This window comes from Pseudorca crassidens, chromosome 11 (assembly GCF_039906515.1).
Source record: "Pseudorca crassidens isolate mPseCra1 chromosome 11, mPseCra1.hap1, whole genome shotgun sequence".
NCBI classification, from domain to species: Eukaryota; Metazoa; Chordata; class Mammalia; order Artiodactyla; family Delphinidae; genus Pseudorca; species Pseudorca crassidens.
The window spans coordinates 53,175,680-53,202,403 of NC_090306.1; the positions used below are offsets into that span (position 1 = coordinate 53,175,680).

The following is a 26,724-nucleotide window of genomic DNA, read 5'->3' on the forward strand; positions in this document are numbered from 1 at the left end:
GAATTGGTAGCTCTATTTTTAATTTTTCTATACTGTTTTCCGTAGTGGCTGCATCTGTTTACATTCCCACGAACAGTGCACAATGATCTCATTTTCTCTACATCCTCGCCAACACTTCTTATCTTTTTGATAATAACCACTCTAACAGGTGTGAGGTAGTATCTCATTACGGTTTTGATTTGCGTTTCCCTGATGATTAGTGATGCTGAGCACCTTTTCATGTCCTGTTGGCCATCTGTGTGTCTTCTTTGGAAAAATGTCTGTTTGGATCCTCTGCCCATTTTTTAATCAAATTGTTTGTTTTTGCTAATGAGCTACATGAATTCTTTATATATTTTGGATATTAACCCCTTTTCAGAAATATGAGCTGCAGATATTTTCTCCCATTCGATAGGTTGCCTTTTTGACTGTTCTTTAGGAATAACAAACATTTATGTCTTTTGAGGAGAGAAGTTACACAAGGGGAAAAGAAAATTGCACACACAAAACTTAAAGGAGGTGGTAGGGGAAGAAAGATTGCTTATTAATGAGGAGATAAGACTGTTGGTAGGTGGATAGAGGAAAAATGAGAGGGAATATGGAGATTCAGGATTGAATATACAATAGAAAAGGGATAATTGATTGGGCAAGATCCTGTGTTGTTATACTATCTACTCTGTTTTTGTGAGGAAACTCTATATGTTAAAAGCATCCTAGCAGTATGTTTGCTGTTTTATCTGTAGTAACATCTGAAAACATTTGAAAGTGCTTTAGAGTAGGGTCAACAAACATTTCCTGTAAAGGGCCAGATATTAAATATTCTAGGCTTTGTGGGTCATATATGGTCTTTATTGCATATGCTGCTGTTTCTCCTCCTTTGCTTTCTTCTTTTTCTGCCCCTCCTCTTCTTCTCTTTCTTCTTCCTCTTTAAAAGTGTAAAATCATTCTCAGCTCATGGGCAATACTAAAAACAGGCCATAGGCCAGATTTGGCCTGCAGGCCAGTTTGCTGACCCGTGCTTTAGAACTTAGCTATCCTGATAGAACATTTGGTTCCACCCTTACCCCGCCCCCCTTTCTCTCATTAAGTGAGGAAAGAAATAGGTCTTTCTTGGAGAACAAAATGTTGGAATAATTTAATACATTTGAATGTATGTGACCCTGATCTGCTTTTGACCATCATCACTCAGATTTGTGACGATAGTCTGTGTTCCCTTCTCTTGACCCTAATGGCATTTATAGAACAGCTACCCTGAAGTTTCCATTCTGAAAGGACCATGGGGAGATCACATAGACATAGGGAGAGAGATCTGAGGAAACCCAGCTGTGCCTGCCCCAGCTATTTTAAGTCTTCCCAAACTAGGCACCATGCAAGTCCCAGATGATTCCAGTACCAGCTACCATCTGCTGCAAGCTTAGGACACACCCTAAGCAAGAACCATGTAGGCAAGTTTAGTAAAGCCCCAGAACCATGAGAGAGAATAATAACACTGTGGTTGTCGTTGTAAGCCAAAGTTTTGGGGTAATTTGTTACATAGCAGTAGATAACCAGAAATGGTTTGGGGACCTGGAAATGGAGTATTACTATAACAAAACCTAAAACACATGACAGTGGCTTTGCAACTGAGCTGCCCACATATGTTGGAAGGGCCTTGAAGAGATTAGCAGCAGAAATCTGATGGATCTTGAGGTTGTCAGTAGGGCTTAAAGGAAAGTGAGGAAAAAATTATTAAAGTTGGAGGAAAAGCTCTTGTTAATAAAACTGCTGCTTAGGATAATGTAGAAATAGAAAATAATACTTAATGAACTGATGCATCAGCCCGAACAGTTTCCAGGCTAAAGTTTTAAAGTTTCAACTGGTTTCTTTTAGCTGATATCATGAAATACAGATAATGATGAGCTAGAGAAGAAATTATTCAGTTTTCAAGCAAAATTTTGAGGAAATATATAAAAGTCAGGACTTGCTGGGTTAGAAAAGAAAACCCTTTTCTGATGACCAGTCTCTTGCAGCAGAATATTCCCAAAGTAAAAAAAAGGCCTCAGGACAAAATCAAATTCACAGCTCCGTCATGAAAAGTTCTCAGGGTAAAGATGAAACTAAGGATTAGACTGTGAAATCCTTTATTAAGACCCCAGAAAAATTAAGGTGATGCCTTACAGGGAGCCCCATGTAGACAAGATTTGTTGATGTGGCTTTTGTCTAATGAAGTAAACCCCAATGAGATCAATAAGATTCATAGGAAACTTACAAAGCTTTTAAGAAAATTATATTGTAGAAATACTATTAGCTTGAACTATAAGGAATAGAGACGGCTTCAAAATGAAAAGAAGTTTTAGACCCTAGAACTTCTACAGGCAGGAATATTTTATGGAGTAGGAAGGATAACTCAGAGGATGGAGCAAAGAGCTGAGGAGAATCATCGCAGGCAATAGAAGTGAACCTTACTTAATCAAGGAATTGGCAACATGTGCCCAGTTTGATTTGCTGTGGGTGAGAGACTGCCACATGCCTATGGTGTTTTCTCCCTTTTTGAATGGGGGTATTTATAGTGATTATCCTATGCCTGTCTACCCTACCATGTATATTGTGTATGTGGGGGACAGAAAATTTGTCTCTCTAGTTCACAGGTTTTTAGACCTAAGAGGAAGGGTACTTTTCCTCTAGGAAAAGGTACTATTCTCATTGCTTTTCTACGCCACCCCCTTTTTTTGTAATTTTAAATCACATAATAAAACAACAGAAAATATATTTGAATGTAGCTTGAGTGACTGTAAGTAAGCACAAAAATTCTCTTTTGTCTTGAATCTCGTATTTTAATATATACTAAGTACTGAACACAGGGCCTACCTGGTGTGTAATTATTTTTTTGTAAATGCTGATTTCCCTTATCATTCTCTTTCCTTGCGGTGGCATTATCTTTACCCATGGTGTCCAGTTCCCTCCTGCTGATTTTTTGTTCACCAGGGCTCTCTACTCCCCCAGCCCCTCCTCCACACCACCAGGCCTCTCCATATGCTCCAGACTTTCTCTGGCATTTTATTACTGTCATCCAAACTCTGAACTTGCCTACCTTATTTTTTCAAAGACTTACAGAGTGACCAGATAATTAACATGAATAATCCTAAAGTGTTAACACAAAAATTTTACTTGGATAATTGCAATAGCAACCTTCAGTGTTTACCCTGTGGAGTTACTAAAATTTCAAGCATTTTTGTAGGCTGCCTGAGTCTATTTTTGGTAAGGACCCTGAAGTTGATGCTCAAGTCATGCCATTCATGTTCTTTTCTAATAGACAGTGGCCATCCTTTAGGGATGGAATATAGTGTAGAACGCTGTGCTAAAATCTGTTCTGGCTCTTCTCCATGTTATGGACCATCTGTGAAGCTTGGAGTCTAGGTCAAATGTATCTTTTGTCTCCTCTTCCCCAGCATTTTGTAGAGGATTCTAATCTAATTAAAATTAATGTCAATAGCAGTGTTGAAGAAGAAAACCTAAAAGGAAGAGAATTTTTGAAAGAAGGGGTATGGGAAAAGAGGAGGGCAGTTTTACCTGAATTGTTTTGCCTTGAAAAATAAATGTGCTTGTGTAATTCTGTGAGTCAGTGAATATGTGTACATAAATACACATTTCTTTATTTAGCCAATATTAATGAGTATCACTGTGACTCCTCCAATATACTAGCTTCTATGGGGATAAGATAAATTAGAGAGACCACTTATTCTGCAGGACTGGTTCCAACAACAGTTGGGCAGTGTGCACTGTGTGGGGCCTGGGAGATGGTTTCTGCATAATATTAGAATGCATATGCACTCTCAGCTTTAAAAATGATGCTGAATTCTCAGGAAAACTGAACTCCATTAACAGTAACATCTTCTGTAAATCAAAAGCTTGCAAAGCCTTAATGAAAAGGAAGCCATCTAACCTTAAAAATGAATTTATTACTAAATGAATTTAATTCACAAAAGGAATTTTCCCTAATATTTAGGCTCTTGTTGATTTTGGTTTCGTTTGTTTTTATTAACATTTTTAGTTGTTTGGTTTGGTCAAATATTGAATTTGAGTTAAAAGATAGATCTTCTCTGAGGATGCAGTCTAATAATGAGGCCAAGTAAATAATGGAAAAATCAGTTTCCAAGTGTGGCAGGGCAGTGCTCTGTAGTCTTTGCATGGCAAATAGTATGTCTAACTTTTTCAGTGATCTGCAAAATTGAGCTACTCATTCCTACACAAATGAATGTGCTGATTTTGTCTCCCCCCACACCTTTTTTGCTCACTTTCTTCATTTCTTCCCTCTTCTTGTTTCCCTGACCTCTGGGGAGAAGGGATGTGGCACCAGAAACAAGAGGCACACTCACAGTTACATCCTGCTGACTCGTCATGGGGCTCTAGGCAAGTCACTAATCAGGAAATTGGGGGAGTCAGTGCTGGCTGGGGAGTTAGTAGGTTGAGGAGGTGAGGACAGACCCTGGTGACGTCAGGGCCTCGGCAGTGCAACTTCTATCGATGCATATTTCCATTGCCACCACTTAACCTTAGAGGCGTGGGTGATCCAGCAGTGAGTTATTCTGTGCAAGAGGGAGCGAGGGCTTTAGATCAGGTGGCCAGAGGGTTATTTCCTCTCTCTGCTGTTTAACAGCTGTGTGGCCTCAGGTGAATTTCTTAATCTCATTGATCCTCAGTTTCCTATTTGCAATACCTACAATGAAAGGTCGTTCTGAGGATCACAGATAATACACCTAAAGTGCCCAACAAAGTCCTGACACAAGGAGTGTTTATAAATGGTAGCTACTTGAAGTAGTCTAAAGTCTCTTTCACATGCTTAATACACTTATATAATTTCAATCTTAATCTCACAGACACACACACACACACACACACACACACACACACACACACACACACACACACTATTACCATTCTACGCTCCTGAAATTGTATATGAACCTTACCACTTAAAGAATGGCCTTTTGTCATCAGGGAAATGATCCTATTGCCAGTTTAAAGGAATATTCAGGAAATGGCTCAGAAAAAGATAAAATGCAGAATGTATTATTTTCTTAAAAAATTATTCTTTGGTAATGTTAGCTCTTTATCCCCCCTGCTTAATTGTGATGTCTACCAACATTGTCGAAAACAGTAGCCAATCCAAGTCTTTTCTTGTTGATTGAAGTCTAGCCTGTCTGAGACTAGAGCACCCCTCTTAAGCTTGCTAGCAGTTGTGTCACATTGCTTGAGTCGACAAATAAATGGCCAGGAGTCATTCTGCATGATAGCCTTTCCATTCTATAGAAACTATGAAACTGATCCAAATAAATGGCTGGGTCTCCCAGGCCGGTGGATCTGTATGTTGCCCCTTTGTTACAGTGTCATATCCTCTTGACTGCCTTTCAGGGCAAAGAGCAACTGTGCAGCACAGGTAAGAGAGTGGAGCCAGGTGACATGCTGATGGGATGTTGCAGCCCCTGCAAGAGGGGCTCTGTCTTTGCGGAAGGGTGTAGTATTGCTATTGTGACAAGTGTCTTTTTAGTCAAAAGCAATAAATCTTCCCTTGTTTAAATGACAGATGGTTAGGATTGTTACTTCTGTTTCCAGCAAACCCATAAGAGGAAAAACAAACAACTGACGTTGAGTTCTTCTTGGTTTTCAAAGAGTACTAGGAAAAATTTGAAACAGTGTAGTTTCAGTAAGGTTATACAGTGTTTGAGGTCAACCCCACCCACTCCCACCGTGATGTCCACATCCTAAATCCCCAGAACCTATGAATATGTTAGGTTACACAGCAAAGAAGAATTATGATTGCAGATGGAGTTAAGGTTGCTAATCAGCTGCCCTTAAAATAGGGAGACTATCCCGGATTACTGGTGAGCCCAATACAATCACAGTGTAGTAGGGACCCAGGTCGCCTCTAGAAGCTGGAAAAGGCAAAGAAGTGTAGTCTCTTCTAGAACCTTCAGAAAGTCCTGCCGACACCACGATTTTAGCCCAGTGAGACCCATTTCAGACTTCTGACCTCCAGAATTATAGTAAATCTGTGTTGCTTTAAGTCATTAAGTTTGTGGTGATATTACAGCAGCAATAGAAAACTAATATAGCATTTAACTGTGAACAGCTAAATATCTAAAGTTGATGAACCCAAGTTTCCTCCTCCTCTCTTTCCAAGTAAGGTGCCACAACCAGGGAAATGACAAAGCAAAAGCAAGGGAGAGGAAAGCCAGCAAAGGGCAGGCTGGCCGGCTGGCTGGCCGGCTGGCTGCTGCTTAGCGTGGTCTCTTCGCTTCCTATCTCAGTATTTAGCCTCTGCCCTGCCTTGGGCCAGGGGGGCTCTTCCCCACATTGCCTCGGGCCTCGTGCTGCCTCCACCTCTCTTTTCCCCAGTGGTCTTCTCTCCAGGTCCCCTCTTCTACTCTGTGGGAGCTAGCAGAAGCCCAAGCTAGCAAGAGGAAAATGGACATTCCTACCAATTCCCTCCCTTCCCTTCCATACCCACATAGTCTCTGGGGAAGAATCTTGAATGAAAGCAAGCAAAGAACAAAAGGAAAAGAGATGCCTGAAAACAGGCTCGAAACAGTAATGGGTAGAGTGACAAACAGGAGATGCCACCTCATCTTGTTGACTTAGCTGTCACCATTTTCCATAGCAGAGTTATTCCAGTGTACTCTGTACCAGGGCTCAGTGTAACTATTATTCCTGTGCCCTCAGTAGTACAGTAGAACCTCCCCCATTTCTCTAAATAGTTAACTGCACACTTAGAGCTCCTGACATAGAGTTTAGGATGCAGAGTTAAGTATTTGTGTGTACTTCACCCCATTGCCATCTGTGATCTGTAAAAGTCTGATACACCCTAGCTAGTCAAATATTCATTGATCCTCCACTGTGCATTTGGCGGTACACTAGATGTAGGAAGCGGTGCTGGGCCCAGCACCATCACTCGGAGGACCAAGTGGAGCCCCCTTTCTGGTGGAAAACGATTTCTCTGGGATTACGATCAGCAGTCCTGTTTCCTTGGAACAGCACATAAGCAACTTACTGCAGGTGTTGTCCTAAAGACACGAGCTTATCTAATGTAGACAAGAACAAAAAAATCAAAATTCCTCCCCGAAAGGTTACTCAGTGACTCCGTGTGCCTCTGAGAGTACAATAAGCTCTTTCTTTGGAATCTGGGAGGTGCTTCCGGGGCATGAGAAGGAACACTCTACACAGCTGCCTTTGATGTGATCTCCCAGGTGTGCCCAATAATGCCTTGGTGCTTTCCAACCACCTGTTGTCATTTTACACGTTTTATCAGATGACTTTATATATCGGGTGGGACCAGATCTTTAAAAGGGAAGATGTGACAACTTTAACGCCCGTCATGCTCTAGGCATACTCCCTATCAGGGCTGCATCTTCATTCACTAGAGATGGCGATTTACAGTGTCTAATTCTAATCACCTGTCTAGCTACAGTGCTCTAACTGGTCTCCTTGGCTTCTGTCTTTCCCTCCTCCAATCTTGCCCAGGAACTTTTGTTAGAGGGATCTTTAAAGAAAATAGAAAAAAAATTGAGCTACCCTTCTTCTCCCCTCCTGCTTCCTTATCTGAGTTAGATGTTCTCATAATACCCTACACTTTCCCCTTTGTTAGCAGTCATCACAGCGAACTGTAAGTGCCTGTTCACTCACGTGCATCTCCCACTAAACTCTGATCTGTGGCGGCTGGCCCGTGCCTGCCTTGTGTATGTTTGTATGTACACCACTCCACCCTGATGCCAGCAGGCGAACAATGCACGTGGGTGTGTTGAGTGAGTGAAAGCCACTTTGCTACCTAAGAACTTACAGTGATTTCCCCCGTTGTTTATCAGATCTGACCCAGACACTTCATTTCGGTTTTCAGCTCCTTTGATTTTTCTTGTATACAAGCTCTCAGATCTCCTCCTGGCCCCCATCTGGTTCTTGCATCTTCATGCACTAAGTTGTCTGCTCTGCCTGCCCATCTGTGGTAGCTTGTCTCCAGAGATGGCTGCCATCAGTTTCTTTGTGCACATGCCACTCACCCACTGAGAGATAGTCCTCTGCCCCCTTGAACCTGGGCTAGACTGTGACTAATTTCACCAATAGACTGTAGCAGAAGTGACACTCTGCCAGTGCTGGGCTACTCTTTAAGAGAGGACAGGTGGTTTCCTATCTCTTGGAGCCCTGAACTGCCGTTAATAAGTTCAGGCAGACAAGCCACGTGGAGGAGGCTGAGCCATCAGCATGGGAGTGAAGAAGCCACGTTAGACAACCAGCCCAGCTGAGCCTTGAGGCAAGTCCAGTCCCAGCTACTCTCTGACGTAACTACTCGAAAGATCCCAGGCAGGACCACCTAGTTGAGTACAGTCAGCCTACAGAACCATGAGATAACGAGAGTAGTTATTGTTGGGTTTTTTTAAAGATTTTTTGATCTGGACCATTTTTAAAGTCTTTATTGAATTTGTTGCAATATTGCTTCTGTTTTATGTTTTGGTTTTTTGGCCCCGAGGCATGTGGGATCTTAGCTCCCCAACCAGGGATCGAACCCGCACCCCCTGCATTGGAAGGCGAAGTCTTAACCACTGGACCACCAGGGAAGTACCTCGATAGTAGTTCTAAGCTACTAAATTTCGAGGTGATCTGCTCTACAGCAATAAATACCCTAAACAGCGTCCTCCAAGGTCTCAAACTAGATTTTCAGTAAAGTTTGCCTTTCAAGTCTAGTTGACCTTGGTCTCTCCCTTCTCTCTCATAGAACTTCTCAGTACCACACGTTTTGTCATCCCACTGTACATATCATTATTTTCCATTTCCTGTGTGCTATTCTGGACTCCATGACCAAACTCCATGATCTCTGAAGATACCAAACAATGAGTCCTAGTTCTGGACAAAATGTAATAAATAAGCTGTTGAATTAGAAGCATTCGTGGTCATTCACCTCTCTGCCAGCTATTTTAGCTGTGACTCTTCGTGGTATCTCTTGGAGCATTCTTTCAAGCCATGGTTGTGAAAGTATGTGTGACCGCAGGCAGCCCTTAGGATCCTTCCACCTGCAGACAGTATGAAAGAGCAGTGGTTCTCCAAGTCTGGTCCCAGATCAACAGCATCAGCATCTCCTGGGAACCTGTTAGAAATGCAGATTCTCAGGTCTACCCCAGACCTATAAAATTTGAAGTTCTGGGGGTGGGGCCCAGCATTCTGTGTCTTAACAAGCCTTCCAGATAATTGTGATGTATGCTGAAGTACGAGAATCACTCTTGTAGTGGAAAGCGTCCTGGTTTTAAGGTCAGAGGTCTAGGAATCCTTTGTTAAACATTTATTAAATGTGCATCTGCTTATGCGAGGTGTTGCCTTAGGGGCGGGGGATACTAAGAGGGCTGTAGGTTTGTCTCTGCCCTTGTTTGTTGAGGGAGGATGGTGGTGGCTGCACTATTTACATACGTATAAATGAGACATAACCCAAATTATCTGTACAAAGCCTGCACACTGAATGAGACAGTCCTAGATTTTTACCTTTGCTTTTCTATTTAAGGATCAGATACCATTATCGTGAACTTAAATAAACTTTAGGAACCCTTTTATCAGGAAATGTTTTATTAAAGATTACTCAATTAGTAGCCTATGAAGTAGTATTCATGCTCACCATAGGACAGAAAATCCAGATAACTAAAAAGAAGAAAATTAAAATAATTCATAATCCTATCACCCAGAGCTAATACCATTTCAGTGTATTTTCTTCGCAACTTTTTAATGCCTGGGTCTTTTTGTCCTTTTTCTATATCTGCCTTATGCTCTTAGTAACTTATTGTGACCATTCTAAGTCACTCGTTTCCTGAAGCTTCAACATCTTTTGGTGAAATGGATATAGTATAGTCATGATGGTGTCTGCCCTGGGAGTGCACCTGGCTATTCAAGGCATGGGTTTAGCTAAGTAGTAGTGGAGACAATTACTGGTTCCCCTTTTCACTCCTGTCCATGTCCATCTTTCCCTTTGTTTATTCTCTTTTTTCTAATCGACCCCATAGATGCCTCCCTGCCTCTTCTCTCCACCTGTCCTACTTTTCCTCCTCTCACTTAAGCTTTGTTTTTCCACCCGTGGCTGGCGTGACCTTCTACCCCTTCTCCCCTTGATTCCTCTTTATCCTTCCGGACCCAGTGCCATGACCAACTCATGTGGGAGAGATTCGCTTCCTTGCAGACGCTTAAACGCGTTCTCTGATTTTCCACAGCTCTCTTCATACCTCTCTCATTGTACTCTCTCACGTGAGCGTTACACACTTAAGGTCTGCGGCCCGAGACCAGAGGCTTATTCTTCTCCACATCCCCTAAGAAAAGTGAAGGGGCTTCTGTAAAGTTTGCAAAATGAATAAATAAAACCCCAAGGCCTGTCAGTCCCCCAGGACTGCTGTTCACAAGTGCAAGACCCATTGGCAAGCCCCTGGGCTGTACAGGCTCCTGACCTTGATACACAGGCACTGTGATCACTTCAAGTGCCATTTGAGCTTTTTCAGAGGCTTATCTGAAAAAGCTCAAATCCAAATCACAGGGAAGTATTGAAACAATACTGCCAAAAAGGGAAGGAGCTACTTTCAGGTATGATAGGAAATGGGCTGCATATGAGAATAGAGGACTTGGGAATGCTGTTTGTGATGGCCCAGGACCCACAACTAAGGCAATGTGTATTCTCTGAGACAAGATTAGTACCACTACATCTTTATAGAGAAAACTAGAGCTGATACAAGACACAGCCTGTGAGGTGGACTGAAGTAAGACAAAGGAGGTGCTTTCCTTTTTTCTTTAACTGAGGGCAGCAGTCAGTTCCGCAGTCATAACTCCGATCTTTGACAACGAGCAGGTCAGAGGGAGGAGGAGGCTGGGAGGCCGAGGAAGAAAGAGAAGCGTCTACCGAGTGGCCTGGGAGGGAGCTTCCCGGCGAACAAAAGACGGCAAACGAACGGAGCTGATTTTTGTTGTGATGACAGATGAGTTTCCTGCAGTGTCCAGAGAGCAGCCCAGTGGGGAAAGGCGGAGGGGCAGAGCCAGACCTTTGTGTGGATGGAGGGAACGCCGCTGCTTCGCTGCCAGCCTGTCTGTCCTTAGAGACCAGAGTTCAGTTGGAAAGCTGGAGAGACAGCACTTAGTATTTGTCTCTGGGTCACATGTCAAATTAGTGGAGAAGGATTATTTTAAGCTAAAAACAGTTAATACTCAGAGTTCAGAGTTTAGTTCTCTTTTGTGGTTTTGGTTTGCTTGCAGTCATTACAGCTAGATGTGCTTAAAGAAACACACATGGTTTTCCATTATGGTCTTGAGAAAGTTAGGAGACACCTGACTGCTAATCTTTATTAGGGGGTGAAATTTCTAGCATCTTATAAACGTTTAGTTTCACAAAGAGGTGAGATGCAGCTTGAACTTGTACTCACAGGATCCTCATCAGGCACTAAACAGGATTGTTCTTTGCCTCCTTTCCTTTATGCTCCATGATCCACCCGTGGCCGGCATGACCTTCACCCTCTATCCTGGACCAACTGCTACTCATCCTTTATGACCCAGTGCAGTGGTCAACACGGAAAACCTTCCCTGACCCTTCTAGACTCTTTTTTTTTGCGGTACACGGGCCTCTCACTGTTGTGGCCTCTCCTGTTGCGGAGCACAGGCTCCGGACGCGCAGGCTCAGTGGCCATGGCTCACGGGCCCAGCCGCTCCGCAGCATGTGGGATTTTCCCGGACTGGGGCACGAACCCGTGTCCCCTCCATCGGCAGGCGGACTCTCAACCACTGCGCCACCAGGGAAGCCCCCCCTTCTAGACTCTTAATCTCTGATTCTCCACAGCACTCCTTCATACCTCTGCTAACTGGACTTATTTCATGTGTTACACATTTGGGGAGCTGGACGCAGGACCTGTGTGTCGCGTGCATATTCTATGGCCTGTGGCCCAAACAAGGCCCCGCTCCTAACCTCCAAATCCATTTCTGTTGTTCTGGAAGGTAACCCTTACCTTCTGCTCTACTTGGCTCATGTCATAGGACTAAACGGGCCACCTTCATTTCTACTCAAGCAGCACTTGATGAGATTCCTCAGTGATGACAGGCAGCTCTCATCCCCCACTGGGCCAATTCTACCTGGCAGGATTGCACTTGCCCACCTTGATAGGTGGCAGGACAATTACTGGGCGCCTTCTCGATCTGCTTCAAAGCTTCCTGTAACCTGGCAGGGAATGAAATGCACAGCCTTCCAGCTCAATGACATTTAAGGCAACCACTCATCGGTTCAGGCAGCAAAAGAAATTGGTACTCAGCTGCTTGCAGTCTATTTTTCTGGTTAGAGCTATAAATGAAAGAAGTGATTGTGCCGCTGCACGTGTGACACCAACCTGCCCCCTCCCCAAGCAGTCACGTTCTCTTGCTCTCACTCTGGCTTTGCTCTGGTTCCCCTGAGGAACAGGGTGTTCAGGATTGTTTTGGGGGGTTGCCTAGTGCTGTGTGTCTACATTTGAGTCCTACACGCACAAATAAATACAGTAAATGAATATGTGTACGTTTAAATTGCATATTCACCCCTACTGAATTTGTAATTCATTCATATGGAAATAGTTTCCACTAAATATTGTAACTCCCCCAATATTCTTATTTAGTCCCTTTTATTCAAGGGGCTAAGTTGCATCACTCAAGGGTGACATTTAAACGACAGTTACTACAGTGACACAGAGTAATGACCTTGAAAGTGTGGTACGCTGGTGTGCTTATCCAGTAATTTATATATACCATAAATACTAGTTGTGATGTCTGAAGAGAACGCAAAAGGCAAGAAATCTTTTTTCCCACACAAATGATTGTGAAATATAACATTTTTAGAAGGATGTTCTGGATACGTTTTTGCCCCATGATTCCCCCAAATTCCTTCCCTTCTAAGCAGTAAGTGTTGCATCCCCCTGCCCCTCACTCAAACATTAAAAATAAACAAAAAAATCCTCTTCCTGCTCTCCCTTCTACCCCCAAGGCCTATACAGACACAAAGGGTGGGGGGGAGAAGGAATTTGTCAAATCAAAAGATCCTTACCCTCTCTCAAACTAAATCTGCTTTAATCAGTATGCTAGCACATTCTGTCAAACTCCCCGAATTTTTAAGCAATACATTATTCCTTCAGTTTGTGCCAAAGCTAAACCTTTGCCAGGCCCCAACTGGCTCTGTGTAGAGGCTGCTGCCAAGTTGACTTCCTTGTCTCAGTCAAGAGGCTGCTGCCCAGCTCTGCTCGAAATTAATAAGGCCAATCAGAAATGCACAAAGCCTGCCCGGCCGATCATTCATCTCCAGGCGTTTGCCATCTCCTCTGCGGTCAGATAAATCACGTTAGAGCTATTACACCAATGACCATAAATTTGGGGGCCTGGCGGTCCGTCCCTCCCAAGGACACAGCAGGCTAGGATGATTCCAGTGCGGGGGAGGGGAGGGGGCCCGCCGGGCGGCGCGTTATCTGTGGTTGCAGAATCCAGGCCCGGCGCGCGGCCTCCCGGAGGACTGGCGTCTGGGCTGCGCCCAGCTGTGGCCCTGGCGCTGCTCAGAGATGGCCCGATCCCCCAGGTGCGGGGACTCCATCTGCGCGGCTCCGCCAGACTATTTACAGCCGAGGTTCGGCCGGTGATTGCTGGCATGGAAAACTCATTTCTCAGCCCGGTTTTTATTTACACTCTTATTAAGGAGCCTTCACTCACGTCTGAATGGCAGAGAGTGGCTGCGGCGGGAGTTGGCCTTGGGCCAGGCAGCCAGTCTCGGGACGGGTGAGCCCCCTGGGCCGCCCTCGCCGGCGACCTTCCGCCCAGAGCGCGCGGTGGGCCCGGGGACAAAGGTGCCAGAAGCTGGGGCACAAGAACCTCAGCGGCTCACCACCCTGGAAAAGTTCAGTGGTTTTGTGGCTGGATTTCCCCCTTGCACTGTTAGCTGGTTCCCCGCCGAGCTCTTTGCAAACGTGGAACGTGAGAAAATAGGAGAGTGCTGTGCTTTAACCCCCATCCAAAACCCTAGGTCAATATTTCGTCCTCCCCCAGGTCCTTCTGCACCCGCCCAAGCCCTCCCTGCCAGGTGTAGCCCACGCATCCGGCGGGGATGGACTCGCAGTAACAACCCCCAGGAGGGAAACTTCTTGGCTGTTCTTTCCGTTGGCACCGCCTAAAACCCGAGCAGACCGGCGCGTGTGCTTGTGCGCCTTCAAGTCCTGAAAACCTGCCAGCAGCCTCGGCACATCTGGGGCTCCTTACCATGCATATTCATGCCCGAGAGCAGTAAAACCCAGGTCAGCTGCTTGGAGACAATGAACTGTGTTCTTAAAGGCTGACCAAGCCCGAGAATTCAATTCAATAAAATGACGACAGGGCAGGCCCCTCTCTGTGTCCTGTGCAAAGCGTCATAAAACTTGAGGCAATTTTTTCCCCCTAAAAGGGACAGAGGAAACAGTCAGCAGTGTTGCTAGGGGTCAGTTTCTACGGTTTTCCCCTTGGCTCTAGAAATCATGATTTCTACTCCCTTTCCTAGTGCCCTCAAGCTCCGGAAGAGTGGGTAGTGTGTTCATATTCCTTTCTTCTGCATACGATCCCTCTTGGTTTAACATGTTCCCCTTCCATTCCTCTAATCCTCTTCCCATCTGAGGGCATCACTCTTAACCCCTTTCTTCCCAGAAAAGAGTGGATCCTCTTCTGCCCTCCTGTCGCTTTCCTCAGAAACTCCCCTTTCCATTTGCCTGGTAGCTCAGGGGCACAGTCACTCTCCTGGGCTAGGGTGGCACTGGGAAGAGGACATCAGACCATGCCACCCCACAGCCTCCCGCAGGCCTGCAGTCCAGTGAGGGGCACCGTTACGGGCTGAATTGTGTCTCCCCAAAAAATCACTTGTCAATCCAAGCCCACACTACCTCAGAATGTGACTGTATTTGGAGATAGAGCCTTTAAAGAGGTAATTAAGGTAAAATGAGGTCACGCGGGTGGGGCCTAGTCCGATGGAGGAAATATGGACAAAGAGACGCCAGGGATGCATGCACACAGGCAAAAGACTACGTGAGGACAGCAAAAAAGGCCAAGCCAAGGAGAGAGGCCTCAGGAGAAACCAAACCTGCCAACACCTTGACCGTGGACCTCTGGCTTCCAGAATTGTGAGAAAATAATTTCTTTTGTTTAAGCCACCCAATCTGTGGTGTTTTGTTATGGCAGCCGTAGCAAACTAACAGAGGCACTAAGGAAGCCTGCCTGCAACATTCCTGTGGCTCTCCCTCCTCCTCCAGGACTTGAAAACTCTCTCCCTCAGGATGGCGTTGGCCTGGCACGACTTTCTTTTTGTTATGTTCCAGGTGATCTTCTTTTTTGATAAGAAACTAACCAGCGAAATTTCTCTGTTGGTGGAGCTTTATTTGTGCCCCTACTGTTTAATTTTCAGTTTTGTCCTGTGTAGGTTTTACAGATGAAATACAGGACATCCATTTAAATTTGAATTTCAGAGGAACAGCAAATAATTATACAAGTATGTCCAAAATAGTGCATGGGACATACTTATATTTTAAAAAATTCTTTGTTTATCTGAAATTTAGATTTAACTACATGTCTTATACTGTTTATTTGTGAAATCTGCCAACGCTAGTTCTGGTGTGTGTGTCCTTAATATCTTTACATAGTGGTTCTCACATTAGAATCAACTGGAGAACATTTCAAAAATACTAATGGCTGGGTCCCTCCCTGGGGGGATTCAGATTTAATTGGTTTGAGGACTTTTATTTAAGCTCCCAGGTGATTTTAGTGTGCAGGCAGGGACTAAAATCCCTGCAGAAAGAGATACGTATTAACTAATTAAATGTTCATGGCTACTGCATTGTTGGATTTAGGTTCCCTTAAGCTTAAATTCTTTGGGTTTTGTTCTATTAAAAATGTCATCTTATCACTCTTATTGCTAAGCCCAGAGGCAAAGGTCAAAGTGGATCATCGAAAAATGCCCTGTTAGTATGTGAAATGGTTTTCTTATTTTAGGGCAACTGAGCCCATAAAGAGAGATGTCAAGAGCTGTAATACTGATACCACTGCAGCAAATGACTCTCCATCCCGACACTTCAGGTTTTGTAATAAATAGTGCAGCTGGGCACCCTGGTAAAAGATTTACCTTCTACAATACTTTTATTACAGGTCAGTGCTCAAGAATGTAGGATGTTTGAAGCACACTTCTAGTTCAAGAGGAATTTGAACATAATTTTGTTCAGTTCTTCCAGACCCTGGGTATCTCCTCTTCTTCAGCTATTAATTGGCAAGCATGGAGAGCTGACGCTTACCTGCTGCTCACTTGTTACTGAAAAATTTATAGAAAGTTCAGGTATTGTGCCTAATAGCCCCGGGGTAGCACACTGTTTATTCTGCTTGGGTAAGGACCTTATATTTATTTGACTCTGGTACTCAATTTCATCCTGAAAATAAGTCTTGCCAACGTAAACCTTCATCATAAGTGCTAAGGAGATGCTGGCACAGAGCTTCAGCTGAGTAAGAGTCAAACTAGAGTGAGAGGGGAATAAAATGCCTGTGGCAGAAATACATTTTATAGAAGATGATATTGGTGGGTCAGATGATACTGCTTAATTGGTACAAAGTTCAGGAATGGAGACTCATGTGACAGGGCTTTGTTAAAAATGTTGTCTAAATAAGTATGTACATGATGGAGGTTTTGTAACCACTGCTTAGTCTCTTATGAGATGTTCCAGAAAACTGTTGTAGGGAGAGGCAGTTGAGTGTAAAATAGAGCCTTGGATTTGAAATCCTGGCTTTGGTGCTGCTTGGCTCTGGGTCCTTGGGCAACTACTTAACCTACCTGAACCTTTATTTCCTCATCTGGAGAAGTGCTTCTGGAATGGTAGAATAATGACCTCTAAAAATCCACTACTCCATATAAGCAAAGAGAATACTGGCAAAAGTTGCCCAAAATCACCTTTTTCAGAACTCTAGAAACTAAGCAAAGGATCGCAACAATCCAAGGAGTGTTTATTCAAGAACAGCTGAATCTTGATAGGAATAAGGCAGCATTTTAACTGGACCAGTTTCCTTATGCTCTCTCCACTTCTGTGGTAGCCTTGAACAACAACAGCCTTGCAACTATACTATCTATCTCTGAGATCCAGCAGACTAGCAGATTTGGGTTTGCAGATTAGGGGTAGATAGGGTTTGTAGCTCCCCCAAAAGCCCCAGCCCCAGAGAACTGTCACTCTTTGAATCTCACTCTCTGGAAAGGCCCCATTCTCAGGGCTTGTCTTAACTTGACCAGCTCTGTGTGAACAACTCTATCCCCAAGGTGTTAGTTGAAAAGAATCAGCAAAAATTGTTTAACATCATAGCTATCTAAGGCAGTCATACCAATTGAGGTTAACAAGAAGCTGACCAAAAAAACCTGAAAAAGGAAAAAACCGGTGAAGACGTCCATAGAGAGCTTTGAAAAGCTACAGCGTATTACTGAAGACCTAAAAGTCCTTGCACATGTGCAGGGCAGTGTGCATGCCCAGGAAAGACCTGCCTGACCTTAAAGCTCTGCAAAAGCAGGAAGTGAAGGCCAAGGTAGAGTTGTGAATTGCTTTCCACAGCACTGAAGGTGTGCTCCAAATTTGATGAAAAACATTACTCTACATATCCAAGAGGCTCAGTGAACTCCAAGTAAGATAAGCTCAAAGAGATCACACCTAGACACATCACAGTCAATCTCCTGAAAGCATCAAGAAAAAAGTAACTCATCACATGCAAGGGATCTTCAATAAGATTAATGTCCCAAATTAAACCATGGAGGCTAGAAGGTGGTGGGATGATATATTTAAAGTGCTGAAAGGTCAAAAAACCAAACAAGACAACAAACCTGTCAGATAAGAATTTGATATCTAGCAAAATTATCCTTCAGAAAATGAAGGAGAAATTAAGACATTCCCAGATCAACAACTGAATTTGTCCCAAGCAGACATGTTTTACAAGAAATACTAAAAAGAATCCTCCAGGCTGAAATGAAAGGATACTAGATAGTAACTGGAATCCATAGGAAGAAATAAAGAATATATATGGGAATTATAAAAGACTGTATAAATGTACTTTTGTTTATAACTCTTTCCTTCTATATAATTTAAGAGACAGTGCATCAAACAATGATGATTAAACTTTTGATAGGCTTATATTGTATAGAGATGTAATTTGCATGATAAATAATAGCACAAAGGAAGAGGAAAGGAAGTGTTTACTGGGGCAAAGTTTTTGTATACTATTGAAATTAATTTGGCATTATACAAACTAGGTTGTTTTAAGTTAAGATGCTAATTGTAATCTCCAGGGAAACCACTAAGAAAATAACTTTAAGAATTTAGTAAAGAAACAAGGGAATTAAAATGGTGTACCAGAAATTATTTAAAAGAAGTCAGTAATGGAAGAATAGGGAAACAGAAAAGACATAAGACACACAGAAGACAAATAATAAAGTGGTAAACATAAGTCCTACATTATCAATAGTTACATTAAAGGTATATGGACTAACCATTTCTATCAAAAGGTGGAAACTGCCAGAATGAATTTAAAAATACGATCTAACTATATTCTAAGAGACACCTTAGATTTAGAAATACAAAATGGCTCATAATGAAAGAATGGAAAAAGATATACCAAGCAAAAAATAACCAGTTAAGAGCTAGAGTGGCTATACAAATAACAACCAAAATAGACTTTTTTTCCCTGTACTTAAGGGATCTTGTTTTATTTGATTAGAGAATGTCTTTAAAATCATATGCACTTTGTCAGTGCGTTTCTAGGAATGTCTGGCATGTTTATTGGTCAAATGCCTTGCAGATGGAAATGAAATTTTGTGAGGAATCTTCTGGATCAAATACGGATCTATTTTTACTTTAATAAAACTATTCAAAGCATAAATAAAATAGACTTTAAGATAAAAATTGTTACTGGAGACAAAGAAGGACATTTTATAATGATAAAAGGGTTAATCCATCAGAAAAGGTTAACAAATATAAACATATATGCACCTAACAACAGAGTCCCAAAAGACACAGAGAAAAATATGATGAACTGAAGAGAGAAACAGACAATTCAACAATAATAGTTGGAGACTTTAAATACCTCACTTTCAATGATGGGTAGAACAACTAAACAGAAGATCAACAATGAAATAGAAGACTTCACTGATTAGATCTAATAGACACCTTACAGAACACTCTATCCAACAGCAGAATACATATTCTTCTCATGTTCAAAGGGAACGTTCTCCAGTATAGAGTATATGATAGGCAGTAAAACAAACCTCAATAAATTTAAAAGGACTGAAATCATACAAAGTAGGCTCTCTGATCACAATGGAATGAAATTATTTGCTCATTTATAAAATGTGACAATATTTACGTGAGAAGAAGATAAAAGAACCCAGATCTCAAGTGCCCAGCAAAGGGCCTAATAAATATATAATACATAATAACACATAACAAGACCATATGCATGCATGTTTTTCTTTGCCTCATTGCTGGAGTGTGGTAAATGATGGGTTAACATCCTCCTTGAAAATCAAAAAAAAAAAAAATTTTAACTGCTTTGAGTTGGTGGCAGAATATAACTGATGGTGTCTTAGTACTGAGGAAATAAAGTATCACAACTCTGATGCATCCACCACCATTGTGGCAAAAAGCTGAATATAAGACTATCTTAGCAATAAAAAAATGGCAAATTAATAAATTATTTTGTTGGTAACCCAATAAAACAAGGTAAATGATTACTCATCTGTTTTTTCTTAATTAGAGGCCACTAGTGTATACTAATGTATTTGACTTTTTCATCCATTTCACAAGAGAGAAGCAAGATCAGGCCGTATTTTCATGAATTAATACTTCTGATCAAGATATTAAGCTTGACTTTTTACCATTTTAGAACAGATCCTAGCTCCGATACAAAGCAGATTTTAGTGACAGAGTCTAAATGACCCCTGAAGCCTAAATATTTACTGTCTGTCTCTTTATAGAAAAAGTTTGCTGAACCCTAACCAAAGAATTGAATCATTCTTGGGTGGACCTGGTAGATGATATTCCAGGAAAGACACTGAAAAAACATGCATCATCCTTTTATTTCCAAGTTTGCATAACTTTCTCCAACTGTTTTTATCTGTGTGCCCTCAACTCCTCCTCACTTAATGTTTGAAGCAATTCCCAGGTATTTATATATGATGTTGTATATTTGAGTCGGTTTGCATTGTATTTTAAGGCATACAATACTAATAATGATAGCACTTATATTGTTCATAAGTATGAAAACAACCACACTGTTAATTTTCTTTCCAATTCTATTGTGCAATTGGTAGACTTGCCAAATGTCCCCTGACTTAACGTTTAGAGCTTCCAGGAATCAGAAATTTGATTTTTTTTTTTCACCTAGGACAGGAGAGTAGAAATTTCACAGTTCTCCAGCATGTCCTCCCAACTTTTTTTCTCACTGACCAAACTCAAAAAGGAGGTAATGTCTAACTCAGAACTGCTAAGACTACTATTTTCAGGTTCCGCAGTTCTTTAATCAGAGATGACTGGTTACTAAATACTAATAGTGCTTGAAGAGTGTGAAATGACTTGTTCTGAGATATTTTGCTGCTGCAACTTCTTTTCTCCTATCCTTATGTCAACAATTTCCCCAAACCCACTCCCACCTCACAACAGTGCCTTCTGAATGGGCTTATCTACTTTTACTTTTCTGTGACTAGATTTGTAAATTAAAATTTAAAAAGAGGGTAAAAGAGAAAGCTCGTATTTGTATGCCCCTTTTAGAAGAGTGTTGTCCTCCAGATCTGCATTCACATTTTCCAAAGGTCTGTCCATGGCCCCCCTGGACCACCAAACTGATCAGACCTGGTCCTTGCAAGGCAGTCAAGGTGCACCCTGCCTCCGTCTCATGCTCAGTCACTATCTGAATCTCTTGAAGGCAGCCTAAGTGGAATCAATAAAGCAAAGGAGGTTAGGTGGCTGGAAAATCTCGTCAAAAGTGAAAGACATGAGGCCAAAAAATGTAGGGAGATGTACTAAGAGAGCAGCAGTCTTTTCGGGGCTCTACTGATAGAAGAAGCAATTAAAAAGGCAGACTAATTGCTACGATATCTAATTCACTCTTTGGCCCATCATTTAATTAAATGAAAAAACTGGGATGGCAACAAGTTTGAAGTATTTTGTAGATGGGGATTTTTAGATGAGGATGAGAATTTTTTTTAATTCTCATACTCACAATTTTAAAATTATGTTTCTACTCAGATATAAGCTAACACTCTCAAGCAACAGTCTTGGGAGCCAAAGAACCACTTGACTCTCCCAACAGTCATAAAGGTACAACATGGGATGGGCTTATCATTATTGAGAGTTTAAAGACCTTTTGTTTCCCCGATCTAGAGCCATAGCCCCAATAGTCATAATTTTCCTGGCTTACTCATGATCATTTTAAGCTGCACAAAGAAACAAAACACAGGTGTGGAGGAGAACTCTTGCTAAGATACCATCACAGCCACGTTAGAGTCTCTGCATTATTGCTATAAGTTTGTTTCCCCCATTCACTCTACCAGGTTCCAAAAGGAGGATTATTTCCCAAGTTACAAATGTACTTTCTCAATGCCATTTTCTTCTTTTAGTTGATATTTTTAATCACTTTACCCCAAATCCTCCAGAGCCAGGTTGTCTATACTTTGTTTCAGTTATCTACTGCTGTATCATGAACTACCCAAATGTTAGTGGCTTGAAACCAAAACCATTTATTTGCTCATGTTTCTGTGGATCAGGAATTCGGGCAGGGCTCAGTGTGGATGGTTTTCCTCCCTGTCCTGTGATGTCTGTGAACTCAGCTGGAATGGCTTAAACAGCTGAGAAGTGGCTGGGCCTCACTTACGGTATCAGACCTCTAGAGACCTAGGCTTGGAATTCTCAGAGTGTCATTTCTTCATTCTATTAAGCAACGCAAGTCACAGGCCAGACCAATTCAAGGGATGGGGGATACAAATACCACCTCTTGATAAGAAAAGGAGCATTTGCAAACCAACACAGAAGGCATAGTTGGCAGCCAGCTTTGGTGACAGTCTACTACAGCTTTCAAGAGGTAATCTGATATGCTAAGCACTACTCGTGAGACAATGCTAGAAGACTCCTCCATCTTCCACAGAGAAAAAAATGTCCCAAACAAATGTATCTAATCCAAAGAGTGACTCTTTTAGTTTTTGCTATTGAGTAGGGAGGAGGAGACACCATAAGCATTAGGGTAAACGTGAAGGTGAAAAGAGCTGGATAGACTTTGCAATGAAATCATTTTTAATATGAGTATTTTTTTTTTTTTACCTAGTCTGCTCTTCTGAACTAAGCTTCAGATGAGCTATAGTCTACTTTTTAGCTTTATTTTGTGAATCAATACTTTGATTATTTTTAACATTGTGTCAGTGTTTTCTACATTACTTTAACTTGCTGGACTCTAGAAGTAAGCAGAATTAGCATTTTTTGGTGTCTTGTCCCACCTGTAAGGTAACTTTTCTCTATAAGATGGTACATTTTACTAACACTTTGTAATTTTTTAAAATGCTTAAATGACAAAGGGGAGTCTTGAGTCTTACTGTCTTCAGCAAGGATACTGGTCACTAGCCCTCTCACTTAAGAATACCTCTTTGGGGGCTTCCCTGGTGGCGCAGTGGTTGAGAGTCCGCCTGCTAATGCAGGGGACACCAGTTTGAGCCCTGGTCTGGGAGGATCTCACATGCCATGGAGCAACTAAGCCCATGAGCCACAACTACTGAGCTTGCGCATCTGGAGCCTGTGCTCCGCAGCAAGAAAGGCCGTGATAGTGAGGGGCCCGCGCACTGCAATGAAGAGTGGCCCCCACTTGCCACAACTAGAGAAAGCCCTCACGCAGAAATGAAGACCCAACACAGCCAAAAATAAATAAAATAAAAAATAGGAAGACCCCAAGATCACTATATATATATAAAAAAAGAATACCTCTTTGGATAAAAGGGTCAATTCAACAAGAAGATATAACATTTGTAAATATTTATGCACACAACATAGGAGCACCTAAATGTACAAAGCAAATACTAATACCTAATGGGAGAAACAGACAGCAATACAGTAATAGTAGGGGACTTTAATAACCCACATCAATAGAGAGATCACTAAGACAGAAAATCAATAAACATATGCCTTAAATGACACATTAGACAAGATGGATGTAACAGACATATACAAAACATTCCATCCAATAGCAATAGAACATACATATTTTTTCCAAGTGTGCATAGGACATTCTCCAGGATAGACCATGTGTTAAGCCACAAAAAAGCTTAACAAATTTAAGAAGACCGAAATCATATCAGGCATATTTTCTGACCACAGTGCTATGAAAGTAGAAATCAATTACAAGAATAAAATCGGAAAATTCACAAATATGTGGCAATTAAACAAGCTACTGAAAAAAATCAGTGGGTCCATAGAGAAATAAAAAAACCCTTCAGACAAGTGAAAATGGAAGTATAACACATGAAAACCTATGGGATGCAGCAAAAGCAGTTCTCAGAAGGAAGTTCATAGTGATAAATGTATACCTCATGAAACAAGAAAATCTCAAATAATCTAACTTAATACCTCAGGGAATTAGAAAAGAACAAAAAAAGCCCAAAGTTAGTAGAAAGAAGGAAATAACAAAGATCAGAGCAGAAATAAATGAAATAACAGACTAAGAATAGAAATGAAGTAATAGACTAAGAATAGAAAATTTCACTGAAACCAAGAGCTGGTTCTCTGAAAGATAAAATCGACAAACCTTTAGTGAGACTCATCAAAAGAAAAAGAGAGAGGGCTGAAAGAAATTAAAGAGGAGACATTACAACTGATGCCACAGAAATACAAAGGATCATGAGACTACTATGAACAATGATACGCCAACAAATTGAACAACGTAGAAGAAATGGATACATTCCTAGAAACATACAACCTTCCAAGACTGAATCATGAGGAAATAGGAAGTCTGAACAGACCAATTCCTAGTAAGGAGACTAAATCAGTAAGACCTCCCAAGAAAAACAAAAGTCCAGGATCAGATGGCTTCACTGGTGAATTCTAACCAACTTTCAAAGAAGAATTAATACTAATCCTTCTCAAACTCTTCCCAAAAAAGAGGAGGGAACACTTCCAAACTCATTTTATGAGGCCAGTATTACCCTGATACCAAAACCAGATTAGGACATCACCAGGAAAGAAAATTATAGGCCAATATCCCTGATAAACATAGATGCAGAAATCCTCAACAAATTATTAGTAAACCAAATTCAACCATACATTATTAAAAGGATCATACATCATGATCAGGTGGAATTTATTCCAAGGTTGCAAGGATGGTTCAATATCCACAAAACAGTGTGATACATCACAGTAACAAAATGAAAGATAAAAATTATATGATCATCTCAATAGATGCAGAAAAAGCATTTGACAAAATTCCAACATCCATTTATGATAAAAACCCTCAACAAAGTGGATGCACAGGGAATTTACCTGAATAGAGACCATATATAACAAGCCTATAACTAATATCATACTCAGTGGTGAAAAGCTGAAAACTTTTCCTCTAAGATTAGGAACAAGATGAGGATGCTCACTCTTACCACTTTTTATTTATTTATTTTTATTATTATTATTTTTTTGCGGTATGTGGGCCTCTCACTGCTGTGGTCTCTCCCACTGCGGAGCACAGGCTCTGGATGTGTAGGCTCAGCAGCCATGGCTCACAGGCCCAGCTGCTCCACAGCATGTGGGATCTTCCCGGACTGGGGCACGAACCCATGTCCCCTGCATCGGCAGGCAGACTCTCAACCACTGCGCCACCAGGGAAGCCCATCTTGCCACTTTTATTGAACATAGTGTTGGAAGTCATAACCAGAGAAATTAAGCAAGAGAAAGAAATAAAAGGCATCCAAATTGGAAAGAAAGAAGTAAAACTCTCACTAGTTGCAAATCACATGATAGTATAGGTTAAAAAAAAAAACCCTAAAGACCTTCTACAAAACTGTTAGAACTAATAGATGAATTCAGTAAAGTTGCAAGATACAAAATTAGTACATTGAAATCTGTTCCATTTCTATACACTAATAACAGATTATCAGAAAGAGAAATTAAAGGAACAATCACATTTACAACTGTATCAAAAAGAATAAAATGCCTAGGAATAAATTTAACCAAGCAGGTGAAAGAACTGTACACTGAAAACTATAAGACATTGATGAAAGATACTGAAGACACAAATAAATGGAAAGATATACTGTGCTGATGGACTGGAAGAATTAATATTGTTAAAATGTCCTTACTACCTAAAGCAATCTACAGATTCAATGCAATCCCTATCAAAACTCCAATGGCATTTTCCACAGAAATAGAACAAACAATTCTAAAATTTATATGGAACCACAAAAACCCTGCATAGCCAAAGAAACATTGAGAAAGAAGAAAAAAGCTGTAAACATCATGTTCCCTGATTTCAAACTCTATTACAAAGCTATAGTAATCAAAACAGTATGGTATTGGCATGAAAACAGACACACATATCAGTGGAACAGAATAGAGAGCTCAGAAATAAACTCATGCATATACGGTCAATTAATTTGTAACAGAGGAGCCAAGAATATACATTGGGGAAAGGACACTCTTTTCAATAAATGGTGCATTGAAAACTGGACAGCCACATGCAAAAGAATGAAACTGGATCACTACTTACACCATAAACAATTAAAGACTTGAGCGTAAATACCTGAAACCATAAGGTTCCTAGAAGAAAACGTAGGTGGTAATAAGCTCTTTGACCTTGGTCTTGGCAAACGTGTTTTGGATTTGGCACCCAAGGCAAAAATAAACAAGAGGGACTACATCAAACTAAAAAGCTTCTGCACAGCAAAGGAAACCATCAACAAAATGAAAAAGCAACCTACTAAATGGGAGAAAATATTTACAAATCGTAGACATTTATCTGATAAATGGTTAATATCCAAAATATATAAAGAACTCATACAACTCAAGAAAAATCAATTAAAAAATGGGCAGAGGATCTGAATAGACATTTTTTCAACGAAGACATACAGCTGGCCAACAGGTACATGAAAAAAGGCTCAGCATCACTAATCATCAGGGAAATGCCAATCAAAACCATGAGACATCACCTCATACCTCTCAGAAGGGTTATTATCAAAAAGACAAGAAATAATAAGTGTTAGCAGGATGTGGGGGAAAAGGTTGTTGGGAACGTAAACTGGTGCAGCAACTATGGAAAACAGTATGGAGATTCCTCAAAAAATTAAATAGAACTACCATATGATCCCACAATTCCACTTCTGGGTATTTCTCCAAGGAAAATGAAAACACTAATTAAAAAAGTTATATGTACCCTCATGTTCACTGCAGCATTATTTACAATAGCCCAGATATGGAAACAACCTAAATGTCCCTCAAAGGATGAATGGATAAAGAAACTGTGGTGTGTATGTATTTTTATAGATAGATTGATGATAGGGATAGAGATGGAGCTATAATAGAATATTATTCAGCCATAAAAAAGAATGAAATCTTGCCATTTGTGACAACACGGGTGGACCTTTGGGGCATCATGCCAAGTCATTATGCTATGTCTTATGAAAGACAAATCTTGTATGATCTCACTTACATGTGGAACCTGAATAATTAATTTTTAAAAAACCTAATTCATGGATACAGAGAA

At 41.3% G+C, this 26,724-nt stretch overlaps 1 long non-coding RNA gene across 1 annotated transcript in view; it reads left to right on the forward strand.

Annotated features, from left to right (window-relative positions):
- The window catches only part of LOC137202141 (uncharacterized), a 68,960-nt gene that overhangs the window by 6,096 nt on the left and 36,140 nt on the right, over window positions 1-26,724 (forward strand). The gene's annotated exons all lie outside the window — the stretch shown is intronic.